The 16,002-nt window shown below is 42.8% G+C and overlaps 1 protein-coding gene and 1 long non-coding RNA gene across 2 annotated transcripts in view; one reads left to right on the top strand and one right to left on the bottom strand.

The window, feature by feature from the left end:
- Window positions 1-16,002, top strand: part of ANO3 (anoctamin 3) — a 522,514-nt gene that overhangs the window by 137,976 nt on the left and 368,536 nt on the right. The gene's annotated exons all lie outside the window — the stretch shown is intronic.
- Window positions 4,359-15,804, bottom strand: LOC137539037 (uncharacterized). The gene is made up of 3 exons (XR_011024920.1): window positions 15,655-15,804; window positions 10,671-10,730; window positions 4,359-4,432 (listed from the first exon to the last, which is right to left on the bottom strand). It is a non-coding gene; the product is annotated as an uncharacterized lncRNA (long non-coding RNA).

The raw sequence follows: 16,002 nt of genomic DNA, 5'->3' as shown, positions 1-16,002 counted from the left end.
GCTTCACTGGGGCAGCTATACTGGGGGCAACTGTACTAGCTATACTGGGGGCAACTATACTAGCTAATACTTTAAATTACAGTTAGCTCCGCCCTCATGCGGTCATGACCACGCCCAATTTTTTTGCCCGTTGTGGCCACGCCCATTTTTAAAGGGTGGGGGGTGTCTTTTAATACCCAGCACCGGGTGCCAAATGCCCTAGGTACGCCACTGCGGAGCACGTAGTAAAATGTTAATTCATCAAAGCAGTTACCGCATGAGAAGCAGACATTCCTGTGCAGAGAGATAAATTACCGACTTGTTAAGTGATTACCTCAACACATGTCAGTAAAATGTCAGCAAATGTTAATTCATCAAGCTCACAGCATTCGATAACATGTGCGGTGTTTATCTCCAGCTCTCCCCTGTCGATAAGGAGCTTGGAATGCCTTCTCCGTGTGTGACAGGACCATAGAAACCTCCCCTGTCCCCTGCAAGTGCTGCTGATAGGTTGGCCAGGCTTCTCGGGTGGAACAGACCCCCCCAGGCAGCCAGGGGAGAGAAAAGAATTAAAGTTATTTTCCAGGCACCCTTCTTTTCTAGGCACCCTTCGGTAGTGTAACCCCTTGAGTGCCTGTTTAAATATGCAGGGATGCAAGTGGGAGCTCGTGGCAAAATGACCTAAGCAGGGAATGTGTAATGTTTCTCAGCAGTTCATCTAAGCTGTGGCAAGTAAATAGAAACTTAAGACTAATGAGACAGATTCAGCAAGAGCAGAGGCAGCACAACAAATATAAAAGGCACATGTATAGGGATGTCGGTGCTGCCTTTTTCCTATTGTAATGCCCTCACTACACAGGCCTCTTCGGTAACTTACCGAACATCTACCACGTGTGAAAATATTGAGGAGGAGGAGGAGGAGGAGGAGGAGGAGGAGGAGGAATTTTAAAATTTTTCCGACGGAATTCCGTATAAGTTGGAATTCCGCGGAACTGCCCCGGTATACCGTCGGAATGGAACGGTAACGGAATTTCTATATGACGGAATGCGGAATTGTGCCGGAAACGGAAATGGGCTATTCCGACCATGCCTGCCCCCCAAGCAGTCTCTATATAACAATTGATACTGCGCACCAAAACCTGCCAATGGCAACTACAGTGTCAGAGGTGTAAGAAGGGGATGGGGAACAGCTTGTTAATGATTACCACTATTCAAAGCATCTATAGAAGTGATTATTATGAGCACAGGACCAATAGAGAGGTAATACTGCGGTTGAGGGAGGGCCCTGTGGGGCCCCTCTGGCCCAAGGGCCCCGATGCGATCGCAACCTCTGCAACCCCTATTGCTACGCCCTGTCCTAGGCTGTTGATCATCCGGAATACAACCCACCACCACCCCAGAGCATTCTGGGAGACCAGCTATGTTTTTGTACTGGTTTCGAAATGCTCATTAACCGACACATTCAGAGATACACCAGACAGGACTAAAGCTGTCATACATTTCAGAAAGTAACTCCGGGAGAGGAGAGATTTTACAATGGCCAAACACTGACAAAATAATTTATAAATGAATATTGTATGCCTACTAAAAACAAATCCAATTAGAACAAAACATCCATAAGAACAGTAATGAATTTCCGGGCCAACAGTGGGCTCTTAGCAATAGTAGTACTATAGGCTGAGTGTAAGCCAGAAATGTGCTAGTTTTAGGAACATTCTTTAGCTACAGTTTTTATATTTTGCTTCAAAAATGTCACTTTAATATATAAGCTTACTACAATGCGCAGACATTGGAAATGCTTGATTACTTTGCAGTCCCCAACAGCTGATCTATTAAATGTTCACTAGATCTGTGCTAGTTGATGGTGCAGCACTCCCCTAGGAAATTGACGGTGATGTGCCACGGCTTTTTCTGGCAACACTCCAGAATCTTAGTGGCAAAGAAGGAATGAAGCCGGCACCATCAGAAGTATTTATGCTCTTTTAATGAATAAAAAACATGCTATCAGCCAATATGCGACGTTTCGAGGCACGTAGCCTCTTTCTCAAGCTAAGCTGTGCATGACAAAATCAAACAATGAACGAACAGTCTTATATAGCAACAACATGTATGTATGGCAGCCAATCCGGTTTGCATGAACAAAAAACAACCAACTGGACCAGGTCCTACCTAGTGGACCTGATAGGAAACTGCGCTGCTGCCAACCTGATAGGATCGTTTGGAATGGAGTCCCACCTCTCCATCTCACACACACTTTTACACTTGTAGGGCGGCTATGATGGGCAACAGATCCACGCTTTCCCGCATGCGGCAGACATGCTGGCTTCCTGTTTACATCAGTGACGTATGAGCGGAAATCCGTCCGCTCACGTCACTAGTTGCCAGGCAGAAGGGGAGTGGGCGGCGCATAGCCGCCCTCTCCCTTACGTAGTGCGAGTGGTTTCCCCTCTGGTCCACCGTAGGCATAACCTTGTGGGGACGTACTTCCGCACAGCAGCCCGGCATTGTGAAGCCGTTTGCCTCATCCGGGTACAAGTGTGTGTGAGATGGAGAGGTGGGACTCCATTCCAAACTATCCTATCAGGTAGGCAGCAGCGCAGTTTCCTATCAGGTCCACTAGGTAGGACCTGGTCCAATTGGTTGTTGTTTGTTCATGCAAACCGGATTGGCTGCCATACATACATGTTGTTGCTATATAAGACTGTTCGTTCATTGTTTGATTTTGTCATGCACAGCTTAGCTTGAGAAAGAGGCTACGTGCCTTGAAACGTCGCATATTGGCTGATGGCATGTTTTTTATTCATTAAAAGAGCATAAATACTTCTGATGGTGCCGGCTTCATTCCTTCTTTGCCATGTTCACTAGATCTAGCATGCACTGCTGTAACAAACGCCTGGCTATAAACAATACGTTAAAACATGAAAGTATGTTTAAACTTTCCAGCTCTGGAAATGAATGTCGACAATAATGATAGATTAGCTCATTTTATAGACTGCTGTGCAACGTTTCCAAAAATGCTTGTTTGGCTCGAATACTTAATACAAATCAAAGCTGTGTACTTGCTGTGCATTCTGGTAATAATTCACTTGGACATAAAGTAAATCCTGATAATATTAACCATCTTCCAGCCTGCTAAGATGTTGAGGGGTTTCTCCTGAAGATATTGATACCCCAGCAGAAGCAGCACAAGGGGTGGCAGCAGCAATGAATACACTGCAGACAGCATACAGCACAAGGGAAGGGGGGAAGCTGTGTTGACGTTGCTGATAAGGATTAAATTGAACCTGAGCTTACAAATTTGATATGTTATGCATACCTGTGTAATCTATAAGGTGTTCAGAGACTGTTTGGCCCCTCATTCTGTCCGCGCCAGGAAGTACCTTGGCCGTCTCTTCTGTAATGCCGCTTTTGTGGTGCAAAATGCAAAACTGCATTTTGTGTTCAATTAGGTTATCTTTGACTAATAGTTAACGGTTTTTGATGAGCAGAAACATTTAAGTGTGACAAACATGCAAAAGAATAAGAAATCAGGAAGGGGGTAAATAGTTTTTCACACCACTGTAGATATTGTGACAGTGGGGGGTAGGTTAGGGTTAGACATCGGCAGAGGGAGGGCTCGTGTAAGAAGAGGGATAAGGTATTAATAAAAATAACCAATATTTTACCATCGGAATTAGCCACTGCCAATAGAAGAATATTGGTCATTTTACCCATATTCTACTAGCGCAGGGGTGCCCATTGAGTAGATTGCAATCTACTGGTAGATCGCGAAGGACTTCATGGTAGATCTCGACCACACAACATTTTCCATTATATACATACAATGGTGCTCCTAAAATTGTATATAGGGAGATCATTTTGACTTGCTAATTTTGTAAAGTAGCTCACAAGCCAAAAAAGTGTGGGCACCTCTAATAGGCCAATTTTAGGTGGATTTAGACATCTTTGTATAATAAGGAAAATGGGCTAATACTGCAGAATGTATCACTTTTAGGATCACTGCAAGATGGCTCTGTTCCCTTTTGCAACCCTTCACATTACAGTATTAATGTAACTGGCATTAAGGACTTATTGTTTACTTCCAGATTTTAAGTATACAGTATGTCACTTGTGTTCGATGCCATCATCAATGCACTGTGTCTGCATATAAAATCTCTGCCTGCTTTTAGAAAGGCATTGACAGCAGCTGATGGTGATACATCCTTACCCAGGCTGCGTGTCAAAGTTTGTGTTATAGCTGTCGCCTTTCTTATTACATTACAACATTAAAAATGGTACTTCTTGGGGAGAACTATCTCTGATCTAAGCTGCCTCCTAAAAAGCTTTGTGAATCAGCATTATATTTAAAAAGGCTTTTAAAGGAAACAGTAGCATTCAGTCAGGTTACTTATTTCATCAGCTTAGCACAATAATGGCTTGTAGAGGGTTTGCTGTAGGCTGAGCAGTTGAGTATCTAGAAAAAAACAGAACCAAGGGAAAGCACTGAAAATAATTATGTGTTTTGGCAAACTTTAAGCAGCTGTGTCTAAGATCAAGTGGGCATGGCCTTTAAATACGGCATGGCAATAGGCAGTCATTCAGTAACATAAAACAGCATATACATGTGCCCCAAACAACATAATTAGGCAATTGTTGCCCCCCCACCCCCCGAAAAAAAAAAATAGGCAGTATATGTCTCCCAAATAACAATTAGGTAGTCTAATCCCCCAGTAACAAGTAGGTAGGCATGTTCCCAACATAAAAAATTAGGCAGCATGTCCCTAGACAACAACTAAGCTAAACATCTTCAAGATAACATAATTAGGCATGTTTAATATTTAATAAAGTTAGACAATATATCACCCGAATATTTAGTTACATAGTAATATAGTTATATGGGTTGAAAAAAGACATACGTCCATCGAGTTCAACCAGAGAACAAAGTACAACACCAGCCTGCTCCCTTACATATCCCTGTTAATCCAGTGGAAGGTGAAAAACCCTTACAAGGCATGGTCCAATTAGCCCCAAAAGGGAATAAATTCCTTCCCGACTCCAGATGGCAATCAGATAAAATCCCTGGATCAACATTTCCAAGCGACTTATCCAAACCCAGTAACAAGTCAGACCACAGTAACACATCAAACTACAGTATAGGTCAGACTGCAATGATAGACTTAATGAATAAGAAAATCAAAGCTGGAGCAGCCATATTACCATTCTGTACTTTGCTCTCGACTGCTCAGGATAACTTGCTAGGTCTCTACTTTGCTTAGTGTTTCACTTCCTTACTAATGTTATTGTATTAAAAATATGGTAGTGTTGGTATATTTTTAGTCACACACAATCCATCCAGTTATTTAGGGGAGGTGTATGCTTCGCCTGTTACCTCACTCAATAATTTACTAGTGATGGTCCAACATCAAATTTTCTGTTTGCGAACTTCAAACTCGAATTTCAGCAAAAGTTTGCGAACAGGCGAATCTGGCAAACTAGTAGGGTCTAAAGCACACACCTGAAACAAGCATGGAGCGGATCTTGTCAGATTTGTCATAGACATCTGATCTGCATGCTTGTACAGGGTCTATGGAAAAAGCATTAGAGGCAGAGAATCAGCAGGACAGATGGGAAATGTGCAGTATTTAAAAGGAAACAAACATGGTAGCCTCCATATTCCTTTCACCTTGGGTTCCCTTTAAATTCAGTGATGCAGAGATATAGCAGGCGGTAAATGAATGTAAATGATTAAGTACGTGGACCAACAAGAGGCGACAGCATGGACCACTCCAGCAATGCCGCTGGAAGAGACCAGCGGCTCCCTCGTGAGTGTTAATTTTTGATCTGACGCTGGCTCCATCTTTGGCATCAATCAGGCAAACTTTCTAAAGCCTGTTACACACATCAAATTTTGTTTGGCCAGCCAATGGCCAGTTATGCCACTTCCATTTAGTATGAGAGCTTACCTACACAATCTGTTCATAGTTTTCCAAATCTATTGGCCTTCGTATTACATTGAGGTGGGAAATATGAGCAGATATTGGGCAAGAAAAATGGGATATGTGTAGCAAAGACAATGCCATCTGCAGATCAAAAATTGCCGAAGTAACCACCGGTCTGTTTGAAAAAAGAAAAAAAAACCTGTCCCACCTGGGCACACCTTTCATATAAGAGTCCATCACACTGCTAAAGAACTGACTCTTACAGGACGTGCTCACATCCAGTTCTAAGTTACAGTGATAAAACCATGGATACATGGATTCCATTATTCCTACCTTGATAATTTGCAATCTGCAGTAAGGAGCTTGATTAGGCATAAGTTTGATTAGCTGTGAAAAACTCTTGCAACAAAGCTGTCAAATACTATTTCAAAGAAATATTACCAAAGAAGATAAGTGGAGATTTCTCATAGGAGACCCCCTGACCCTGTAGTAGTGCTGCCTACAGCAATATGCCTAGTCTGACCTACAATTAATTTAGCCACCCCCCGCCAACAACTATCTTTATAAGTGATTTTGCGCCTTTTCAGCTAAGTTACCCCAATTCTGATATTCTCTCCATGGAGGTTGTAGACAAGAGTGACTAGGACCAGAGGTGAAAAACCGCTTTTTAGCGCTCAATTAAGTATTTCCCATCTTCCCAGGGCTTCTGTATTCTATCTCATTTTCGTACTTATTGTCAGTTGTGTTTGAACCATCTAACTCCCCTCACAGTGTGCCCACAGTCTTCTGGTCCTCGCTGACTGCACAGCATTGACTGCTGGCATAGATTGGACACTGGCTAGTGACTGCTGGCAGAGACTGGACAGTGGCCTGGCTGTGTCTAATGACAGAAATTGTGATTATGAGAAGAGAATGTTGGCTGCATAAATTCACTTACCTGGTCCCCCATTTCTACTCTGCTGCCTTACCACAAAATTATTGCTCTGTCTCTGCCACAGAGCACAGCTTCAATTATTCTCTGTCTCCCCAGACCTGCTGTTGAGATTTTGAGCAGACAGTGAGTGCTTGGTTATGGAGAGGGTAGTAGTGGGGAGTTACCATAACAGTAGAGATGGCCCGAACGGTTCGTCAGCAAACCGGGAACTTTTCCAGAAGTTCGGTTCGCCCCCATAGTGCATCATGAGGGTCAACTTTGACCCTTTACATCACAGTCAGCAGGCACATTGTAGCCAATTAGGCTACACTCCCTCCTGGAGCCCCCCCCCCCTTATAAAAGGCAGGCAGCGTCAGGCAGTGGACTCACTCGTGTGCCTGCAGTAATTAGTGAAGGGTTAGCTGCTGCAGACTCTCATAGGGAAAGCTTAGTTAGGCTCTTGTAGGCTTGTTAGCTTGCTCCTGGCTGATTGTTATTGCTAAAAAAGCACCCCTCAACAGCTCTTTTGAGAGCTAATTTTGTACTTGTGATCTATTTTTTTTTGTGCGTGTGTGTGGCCCACTTGCATTATATACAACCCTGTCAGTCAGTGTCACTGTGCCTGTCTGTGTGTGACAGGTGCACATGTAATACCCATCCCTGCATATACCTACTACCTGTTGTTCACTTCAGTGCACCCACCTACCTACATGAGCGCACGCAGTGTGATATACCACTCCGTGCATACCTGTTAACTGCACCTGTGTGACTGACTGCACATTGTATTAGTCAAGTCAGTGCATACCTTTCACTTCATCCCCCCCAATATGGACAAAACAAAAGGCAGAGGAAGGCCACCTGGCAGGTCTGTTTGAGGTTGCGCTTTCGTGATTTTGTGCGGCCCTCGACCAAAATACAGTATTGTCAGGATGTACTTGACTATTTAACACAGAACACCTCATCTTTCTCAGCTTCTGCACGGAAGCATGACATACCTTCCTCATCCTGCTCTGATTCTGGCACCCCACTTAACACTCAGTCGGCCGCCACCACCAAAGTGGCATCATCCCAGGGCTCCGCAGTGTGGACATTTTTTGTGTGTCTGCCTCAGATGAGAGCAATGCCATCTGTACTCTCTGCCACCAAAAATTGAGCTGTGGAAAGACCAATACCCGCGTAGGGACAACTACCTTAGCGAAGGCACATGATTACAAAGCACAAACTGCAATGGGATGACCTCCTGAGGGAAAGCAGCACACAGAAGCAAATCCACACACCGCAGTGGCAGATATGCAATTATTTCTCAAAAAAAGGCAATGCCCAAACTGTACCGTGATGTTGAAAGGCAAGTGGTGTCATTCTCTGGCACACAGCGTTGGGTCAAGAGACCATCTGACCACGTGGTCTGCAAAGCATGGTCAGGCCTGCCCGAAGACTAAGTCAGTCCCAACACACAGCACCTCTGCCTGCACGCTGTGTGACTGCCTCTGCCCCAAGACTAAGTCGCTCCCAACACAGCATCTCTGCCTGCAGGCCGCTTCACTGCCTTCTCCGCCACCACCAACAGGGTCCAGGACTCCAGGCTGATTCCTGAATTTTTAAGCGGCCGCCATAATAATTTTTTGGTGCATGTACATGCCTGCCTAATTTTTCTGGCTGCACTGCGGCTGCAATAACAAAACAAAAGGCATGTACATGTGCCAATTCCTCTTCATGATCATTACCTAGCGGCGTTGAAGGGGCTTGCGTATCACAATGAAGCAATGACCGCCGGCTATATGAGTGTCTTATGGGTCCAGCATGGCCGTCACTACACAAACAGCTGTTTGCGGTGCGTTACACAGTGAGTTTGGTGTGTCAGTGTAAAACAGTACTCTAATTACACTCCCTGATTCATGTATACACATGCAAGATGTTTTAAAGCACTTTAGGCCTGCAATATAGCATTCAATGTGATTTTGGCCCTTAAAACGCTGCTTTGTGTCTAATCCAGATTTTTCCCCGGGACTTTTGGCATCTATTCCACTCCGCCATCCACCCCTCCAGGCGTTAGACCCCTTGAAACATCTTTTCCATCACTTTTGTGGCCAGCATAAATTTTTATAGTTTTCCAAGTACGCCTCCCCATTGAAGACTACTGCGGTACGCGAAAGTTCACGCGAACCGAGCTTTCGCTGGAGGTTTGCAAACTGAAAATGGGAGGTTCGGACCATCTCTACATAGCAGCTGTGAAGCATCATCTGTTTATGGACATTTTTAGGCAAATCCGTTTCTTTGGTAAATGCCATTACTGCTAAGCTCCACCTCCAGAAAATGTTATCAAATTAGCTTTTCCTCCCATGATGTACCAAAATTATGCAGTATAATTGACCCAGTTATGTATTATTTATTATAAAATAAATGCCTTTGAAGCATTACTCACAAAACAACAGCAGATAATTGGATTTTAAACACAAATCTATCCTAATCGTGTTTTTATTGCATAAGCGATCTGGACAGACTTACAGGGATTTTAATTAAAGAAGCAGTTAATTTACTATACATCATGTTTTGTTTTGTGAGATCAGCATAAAGGTTCACAGCCTGCAGTGTGACACTTGCCTCCCTCTGCAGCTCCGCTTATGTACAAGCATATACTGGAGCGCCAAGATAAGAGGACTAGGCAGCAGATCAATAAATCTTTGCAATGTAATATAGATAACATTGGTTATAAACATGCCCCCAGCAACCAATATATTCTCATGGCAGTAAATCTGTGTTGGTGAGCTTGATGGAGACATGTAAAAGGTGGAGAAAGCTAATTAAGAAGAAATGAGAACATTCTGGGATAAGAATAATGAACTGAAGAGCCAGAGGCCAGATGTAACAGAACTGATCATTTATATTAAAAGTTTAGTCTTAAAGGACAACCGAGGTGACATGATGAGATAGATATGTGTATGTACAGTGCTAAGCACAAAAATAACTAGGCTGTGTTCCTTTTTTTTTCTTTAAGTGCCTGAAAGAGTTAAACATCGGGTATGCAAGTGACAGTTTTTGTCCGGTACGTGTAAGGTGGCTAGCTGGCTGCCCGAAGAGCGCTTGCTTCTCTCCCTCTCTTTGCAGAGGAGAGCAGAGGCATTTAAAGCAGAAGAAATAGTGGTGCGAATCCGGATATCTAAAGGGGGGGGCACGCATTTGGTTATTTAATGGGGGCACATATTGCTATATGGGGGAAGGGGGCACATTTGCCTATGTAAACAACATTTGACTCTACCCATGACCACAACCACATTCTGATGGCCATACCCATTTTGCCCAAAGGAGGAGTAAAAACTCTCATTGTCCCTAGGCACAGAAAACTCTAGCTACGCCTCTGGTTGTCCTTTAAATTAGAAAGACAGGCTGTTATTCAGGGACAGCTTTAGGCTCATGGGGGCCCTGGGCAGAGAAAGAATCGGTGGCCCCTTCACTTGCCATTGTCAAAATGGCCACGTTTGTTGTGGATACTGCATAGCCATCTTGTGCTCATGACACAAAGGTTAAATGTTTGATGAAATTTGCCACTGCGTTTTGCCTCCGCCCCCACTGTCTCAGCATCCCCGGGAGAACCTCCCGGTGACTAGGCTGCAGACAGTGCTTCTACTAGTGATGCATGCAGGTGCTGGCACAGCACACGGGATGCAGTGTCACTGTGGCCTGCTGCGCTGCAGTGACGTGAGGCACTGGCAGTGACGTTGCAGCCGTAGTGACCAGGTCGTCCCTCGGTGAGTGTATTGCTGATGTAAAAATGTTTCCCAGCATCTCCCTGCTTCCTGCCAATCCCACAATACTTCTCATGATCTTCTATATATTTGGGACGCCAGTTATTCAATTCTTACCTGTACTTGTTGTCTGATCACTCCTCTCTTTAAGTTATTCCCTTCCTTTTTTTCTTAGACCTGACGAACAGATAAAATATCACATATATGTGAATTAAAGCAACTCTTCCCGTCCTGTGTCTAAAGATATGCACATTTTTGATCTATTAATTTTATCAAGTGAATAATGGATTGATTGACATGTTACCTGTAATTTGAGTTGTCTATGAACATGAATGAAAAATGAATTTTGGAAATGAAGCAAGGGCTCTACCTAGTCACTCTTAGCAGCTACTGCATTTCCCCTCCAATATTCCTGGCACGTGTCTTTTGTAAAGCAGGTTCCGCAAGTGCAGTTATTATTCAGCTATGCATGGCATTGTTAGCTTCAGGTACTGTGAGAATCACGTTTCCCACAGTACAGGCCTGGAATATAAATTGTCTATTGATAGAGCCATGATGTAATTGTAATCTAATTTGTACATTTGCTTAGAAAGCAATTTATAAAAAAAAACAAAAAAACAATACAATGGTAGATGCTGTACATGAGCGCAAAAGCAAATTTAGTGTGGCGGTATGCTTGTACGGATTCTTGGATTCTAAGGAGCGGATAGTTTGTATTGAACAGATGTTTAAAACAATCATTTAGTAAAGCTGCCACTGAAATTATAATACATCCATCTATCATATTAAAGGGAACCTAAAGTCAACATAAATAAAAGAAAAAAAAAGTTTCACTTACCTGGAGCTTCTACCAGCCCCCTGCAGCCGCCATGTGCCCTGTGCCTGCACTGTCATTCCACGATCCTCTGGTCTCCCTGCAGTGACTAAGTATCACTTTTGGTGACAGAGCCAGTAGCCGGCCACTGCACCTGCGCGTCTTTGGTCAGGAGCATCCTGCACACTGCACATGCGCAGGACGCTCCCGCGGTGGGAGTGTAAACAAGGACGTGCACGGCCATGGCCATGCAGGGACAGTGGCTGATGACCAGCTCTGTCACCGAAAGCTTAACTTAGCCACTGTGGCTAAGTTAAGGAATGATGGCGCAGGCACAGGGCGGCTGCAGGGGGCTGGTGAAACTTTTTTTTTTTTGCACTTTTTCACACTTTTCCACATTACTCTGTGTAAAGTATTGGTAAATGTACCGTTATTCTACTGTTAAAGTGGAAAAACAATGGTAAAATATCGGTATGAAATACCAATATTTTACTACAGCTAAGCCTAAGTCTATTCTCATACTGAACCCTCCCACTGCTGATGCCTAAACGTATCCACCCCCATCCCTAACTTTAACCAACCACCACTTAAGCCTCACCATAACCACCCACCCCCTCACGGCTAATCTTAATCCTCCTACTCCTGCAGCTAACCTTAATCTGCCTACCCCCTGTGGATAACCTTTATCTTCCTATCCCCGTGGCTAACCTTAACCCTTCCCCCCACCACACGGCTCACCTTAACTGTTGCCGCCACAAAAAAACAATAATTTTCGGGAACCACCATAGGGGGCCCATTGAATTACTGGTAAGTAGGGGAGCTTTGGGCACCCAAACTTCCCCTGCTTACAGATAATTTAATGGGCCCCTAATTGTCTGCTGTCTACACATCCACCACTAGCGAGCGCCTAAGTTTCCTGCTTCAAAAGGGTCTGTCCAAAAGGGATGATCACTGATGGGCAAATAAGTTCCCCTTTTCTTCAAATTTCATGTAAATTATAAGCAGCTTCCTGTCAGTTGTTGTTGGTCCAAGCTCAAGCTGCATAACATGTACATGAACTTTGTGAACTTTGATGAATGCAAGGACAAATAACCAAGGATGTTGGTGTTCATTAATAGTCTGAGCTTTATGTCTAAACATTTTTTTTTTTTTATTGTGACAAATATTAAGTATGACTTTATACAGAAACAGCACACACTTTATTGCCAATGGTTAATGCCACTACAAATGTGCTCTTTATATTCTGAACAGAGATGGATATGGAGGCTGCCATATGTATTTCCTTTTAAACAATACCAGTTGCCTGGCATCCTGCTGATCTCTTTGGCTTTAATAGTATGTAGAAACAGCAGACTGTAGCTGCCTTACAGCATGTTTGGCTTTTCATTTTTGCCAGTAAATGTGGTTGTGTGTGGTCTGTTGTTAGTCGTGGAGAGAATCTGAAGATATAACAACAAAAGTTGTTTAGGTAATACTTTTAATAACTAACTGTACATGAGTTCTTTGCAAGCTTTCAAAACTTTCTTCAAAGCTTTCTTCTTCAAGCATGATACAGAACTGGATCAGAACCATACACAAAACTGTGTACAGAGCCGTACAGTTCTGATCCAGTTCTGTATCATGCCTGAAGAAGAAACTTAACGTTTTGAAAGCTTGCAAAGAACTCTTGCAAAGTTAAGTATTAAAGGTATCACCTAGACACTTTTGTTGTTCTGTCTTTGGATTCAATACATTTGGTGATTTATCCTGAGTGGTGTGGATCGAATACTTTCTTGCTACAGTGATGTGGACCCTTTTGGTACACAGGGTTGATCCCTGTACACTGTTACCAATTATACAAGTGGTGTTCAACCTATATCTCAAACGATAGTATCTTGAGCCCCCTGCTCTATACCCTCTACACTCATGATTGTGTTCCTGCCCACCATAGTAATACCATCGTTAAGTTTGCTGATGACACTACAGTGGTGGGGCTCATATCAGGGGGGGATGAGTCTGCCTATAGGGATGAGGTAGAAAGGCTGGAAATGTGGTGTAGAGACAATAATCTGCTCCTAAATGTAGCTAAAACCAAGGAGCTTATAGTGGATTTTAGGAAGAAGGCAGATGACATTCAGCCACTTATTATAAATGGAAATATTGTAGAAAGGGTCACAGACTTTCGGTTTTTAGGAGTTACTATTAAAGAGGACCTGACTTGGGGGTCACATATTGCTGAAGTAGTGAAAAAGGCACAGAAGAGACTATATTTTTTAAGGGTGCTTAGGAAGAATAATATTCCTGAGAAATTGTTGGTGTCTTTTTACCGCAGTACAGTGGAGAGTGTCCTAGTCTACTGTCTCTGTGCGTGGTTTTCAAGCTGCACAGTAGCACAGAAAAAGCAGCTTCATAGGGTAATTAAGGTTGCCCAGAGGATAGTGGGCTGTCCTCTTCTTCCATTAGAAGAATTATATACTTCTTTTTGTTTCAGGAATACTAAGAAAATTTTAAGCGATGCCTCACATCCAGGACATGTGTTATTTGAACATCTGCCTTCTGGAAAACGTTTTAGACTTATAAAAACTAAGACAAACAGACTAAAGAACAGTTTTTATCCTTCAGCCATTTCTATGTTAAATGCTGCTAAGTGGCCATGTTGATAAGGGGTGTGTGCAATGCAATGTATGTAAGAATGGAATGTTATGCTGTCTTTGCTTTTGCTGGAAAATTGCACTTAAGAATTTCGTTGTACAATTTCGGTTGTTACAATGACAATAAAGATTTTCTATTCTATTTTATTCTATTGATCACACACCTGAAATAAGCATGTGGCTTACCTAGTCAGACTTAGGTCAGAAATGTGATCTGCATGCTTGTTAAGGGTCAACGGCTAAAAGTATTGGAAGAAGCTAGTGACATGCTGAACAGCCAAGCAACTGGTATTGTTCAAGAGGAATAAATATGGCAGCCTCCATATTACTCTCAGTTCAGGTGTCCTTTAAACCCATGCTCTAGGCAAACATGTAAAACAAAATACAGATTTTTCCTTGTTGGAGCCTGTACTTCGCAAGAGAATGATGAAGAGCTGGGTAGACATGTGCATGCAGGGAACAGACTTCACCCCGCTGGCTGTGCAAAGCTCTTGCTAGTGCCTGGCATACCCACCAGAGCAGCTGACAGGTGGTGAGCCCAATGCCTGACAGCTGCCCATCTAAAAGAGGACTTATTGTCACATCTGATGCCAAGACACTGAGGTGAAATGTACACAGTACAGTCTTATCCACTGAGATAGAATGGACTGGGCTGAAAGGTATTGTTGCTATAGACAACATATTATGGAAGAGGCCTATAGATTTGGTTGGGTCAGCTTTTAAAGCATACACCAGTCTGAATTGGGTCACTCATAGTTCGATAAAACTCTGACATAACATTAAAAAAATGTGTTTTCCTGCCTTTTATTTCCCATACAGTTATCATATTTGATTTTGTGCGCAAGTAAAATTGTCTGTTTACAAATAACAAATCCCCAACGTATAGTGTATCTTCTCTAAAAGCTGTCTGCATTTTATTGCATAGCTGCTGTATTTATATATTAAAATCTATCTAGCAAGCACTTGTCAGCTCTTTCTGCTTCTCAGTTTCAGCAGTTTGCTAATGTTTACTAAATGTATCTGACAAAGGAATGTAAACAACATATAATGTTATCACCTCTTTGGAAGCGGCCAGATGCTTTCCACTGAAGCAAGGAGCTTTCTGTTGATGAACAAAGTGCAGTGTTTAACTGTGTGAATGCTGTTCTGCTACAAGTTTTCTTCCTTTTTTTTGTGGTAGATTTTATGCTGTAAAAAAATGTTTTAGAACAAAAAGGAAATGCTGATTTTCATACCACTTGAACTAATCCAGTAATCATGTGATCAACCACTGAAAGTTAAAAAGGTTAAATGGTGCAGCTCTCTTCATCACCGCGGCAGATGTGCTCAGACCTAACAAGCATATATCAGCAGCTACTGCACTAGAATTAAGTTACTCTTGTACTTGGACACCCTAATTTGTTTAAATGCCATTTAGTGAGTTCAGGTTCTTTACAGTCAAAACTGATTTTATAATTACTGTGACAGTCAGGCTTTGAGTCTCCCCAGAGGTCCTAGATGACTTTGTCACCCAACAGGTCTGCTCTCTGTTTGCCTTCTCGTTTTCCATTATCAGTGATGTCATTTATGCAATTAGTGCAGCGCTATATAACCTACTCTCGCTGTGACTGCTCAGCCGCTCTGACTCCCTTCTGGTGTCATTCAGACAGGTACTTACTTATTGCCATAGGCCTTCCTGAGAATCTTTTCAAGCAAGCATTCAGGAGTGAATATGCACAATGCTGTGGTTCATAAAGCAGTCAGAATTCATCCTTTATTGCTCTGTTGGAAGTTTCTCCCATCTGGTTATCGTGAAGTGTGCGCCACTGCGATGTGACAGAAGAGCAAATGGTTTTCACGCACTAGATTGATGTGGATAGAATACAGTTATTCTTGTTGTGTTACTCAGTACCTGATTCCATAGACAGATGCCCACTTGATTGCAAAGGAATCTTACTGTTTATTGCTATACACCATACTTCTATATTTTTTTTACAATACTTAGACATAACTGAATGGTCTAAAT

This window comes from Hyperolius riggenbachi, chromosome 11, assembly GCF_040937935.1.
Source record: "Hyperolius riggenbachi isolate aHypRig1 chromosome 11, aHypRig1.pri, whole genome shotgun sequence".
NCBI classification, from domain to species: domain Eukaryota; kingdom Metazoa; phylum Chordata; class Amphibia; order Anura; family Hyperoliidae; genus Hyperolius; species Hyperolius riggenbachi.
The sequence above is the reverse complement of the archived record's forward strand: the minus strand, read 5'-3'. Positions and strand labels throughout refer to the sequence as shown.